The 2,532-nt window shown below is 37.3% G+C and overlaps 1 non-coding gene across 1 annotated transcript; it reads left to right on the top strand.

Annotated features, from left to right (window-relative positions):
• Window positions 1-397: 397 nt before the first annotated feature.
• Window positions 398-504, top strand: LOC127133384 (small nucleolar RNA R71). Its single transcript, XR_007807363.1, has one exon. It is a non-coding gene; the product is annotated as a small nucleolar RNA R71 (small nucleolar RNA).
• The last annotated feature ends 2,028 nt before the right edge of the window (window positions 505-2,532 follow it).

Raw genomic sequence — 2,532 nt, 5'->3', positions numbered from 1 at the left:
AGCATAGTTTACTTGCTCCGCTTGGATTCCTGTTAGGAGTTGACAATCTGCAGGAGTGTGACCTTGGATTCCACAGACTTCGCAATTCTGAGTTATGGCAACCACGGTAGCTGGAGGTGATACGTTTAAACTTTCAATTTTCTGGGCCAAAGCTTCCACTTTTGCATTAACATGATCAAGGTTACTTATCTCGTACATGCCAGTTTTCGTTTGAGGTTTTTCCACCATTGTTCGTTCGGTTCCCCACTGATAGTGGTTTTGAGCCATGCTTTCGATAAGTTGGTAAGCGTCAGCATATGGTTTGTTCATTAGTGCACCACCTGCGGCGACATCTATTGTTAACCTCGTGTTGTACAAGAGACCATTATAGAAGGCATGAATTACTAACCAGTCTTCTAAACCATGGTGTGGACAAAGTCTCATCATGTCTTTATATCTTTCCCATGCTTCGAAGAGAGACTCGTTATCTTTCTGTTTAAATCCATTTATCTGGGCTCTTAACATAGCTGTTTTGCTCGGCGGAAAATATCGGGCAAGAAAAACTTTCTTCAACTCGTTCCATGTGGTGACTGAGTTGGAAGGAAGAGATTGAAGCCATCTTCTAGCGCTATCTCTTAACGAGAAAGGAAAAAGACGAAGTCGAATTGCCTCTGAAGTGACACCATTAGCTTTAACAGTATCAACGTATTGGACAAATACGGATAAATGAAGGTTTGGATCCTCGGTAGGATTTCCAGAGAATTGGTTCTGTTGCACTGCCTGCAACATTGAAGGTTTAAGTTCAAAGTTGTTTGCTTCGATTGCGGGTGGAGCAATACTCGAATGCGGTTCATCTTGCGATGGAGCGGCGTAATCTCGAAGAGCACGAGCTGGTTCTGCCATCTCGGGTATCGAAGGGAAAATATTTTTGAAATCAGGAAGTTCAACAGGAGGGAGATTGTTTGCAGCACGATATTCCCGAATTCATCATAAGACTCGGAGATATAGTTCGATATCGTTGATTCGTAAGTAGAACGGCTCGCCTTGTGAGCGAGTATGTGGCATACAAATCAACGAAAGAAAGAAAAGAAAAAGAAAAGCCTTAGTCTCTACAGCGTAAAGAAGATTTACGATATCGACTAAATAAAAGTCCCCGGCAACGGCGCCAAAAACTTGATCGCTCGACTTTATGAGTCGAATTGGGGTACAAACTGCAAGTGCACAGTTCTATCGCGTAGTTTTAAAAGATATCGATCCCACAGGGACTTATGAATCGATATACCGTTTTCTAAGGTTACTTCGTAAAGCTAAGGCAGGTAATACTTTGATTGTTTGGGGGAAAAGCTAAAACTAAAATAAGATCTAAAATAAATATCTAATAAGCGGATATCGGTAAGTAGTTCGTCGTAATTAGGGAATCAATTCTTTGTTGGTTTCTTGGTTTTAAAATAAATCTTTTCAGTTGACACTATTGATTAAAAGTCTTATCTCAAACTCTCGCTCTGTTGAATAAACTATGATTTTATATTAACGTAGCTGTCACTTATTAGTTAAGTCAAAAACCACTTTTTGAAAACAATAGAATCCGTAGAAACTCTTTTTAAGAAAACACTAATCGTTTAAACACCCTTATCTCAAACTCTCGCTCTGTTGACTTAGGTTATATAATTAAATTCTAATGCTTAACTCTCGTCCTCACATTCAATCTTTAAAAATACTTTTTGAAAAAGATTAGAATCTAATTAACTCTAAAAATTGCTCTCGCCCTGATCTAGAATTAATGTCCAATTTACACTGTCCAGTCAAAAACTCAAACTCTTGTTCTATTGCTTTTAACTTCTTTATGTCTTTTACTTTCGTACAAAAACCTTGTTATTAAACCTGTAAATTGAGACCGTAAAAAGAGTGATTTTAATTTTAAACTTAATTAAACCAATTTGGTTTTGATTCCTTCATTCCGCTTACTCTACATACCGATACCTAAATAAATTAGCCAGACATGCTAAACAGATCTAAATAATTATCATGCATAAACAAATTCATCTCAGGCAAATAATATAAATCAACAATAAAGCAGGGCATATATAAATTCAAACAATAATTAAAGAACCTGAGAAATTAAATAGCAGTCTTGAACACTCCACCACAGGCCGGTTGGATTTGTTCTTGAATTCTTCAATCAAACAGAAAAATAAAAGCGAAGGAAAAAAAAACTAGATTCTAACGTAAGGTTAGATCCGGTGAAAGGTACACAATAGTTTCCGGTGTAGAAACTATTGTGCGAAAAATAATTAACTAAGTGCTAAAAAAGAAAATAGAAACTGCGAAGGAAACAATATAAAAGTTGTAAAAGTAATGCTGTAAAAATGTGCTTGTACTGCTGGAAGAGAAAAATTGCGAAAAAGAGAAAACGGCAAGAAGTCTGGAACCGAGAGCTTTCCCAAAAAGCTACTATTTATACTGCTACTTTTTGTAACTGCTTCCAAGGGTTTTCCGTGTACATGGTCTTCACGTTCCAAGGGTCAAGCGTGAAAGTAGCTTCAACGTGGTCTG

Source organism: Lathyrus oleraceus, chromosome 3 (genome assembly GCF_024323335.1).
Source record: "Lathyrus oleraceus cultivar Zhongwan6 chromosome 3, CAAS_Psat_ZW6_1.0, whole genome shotgun sequence".
NCBI classification, from domain to species: domain Eukaryota; kingdom Viridiplantae; phylum Streptophyta; class Magnoliopsida; order Fabales; family Fabaceae; genus Lathyrus; species Lathyrus oleraceus.
This window is presented reverse-complemented; position numbering and strand designations above follow the sequence as displayed.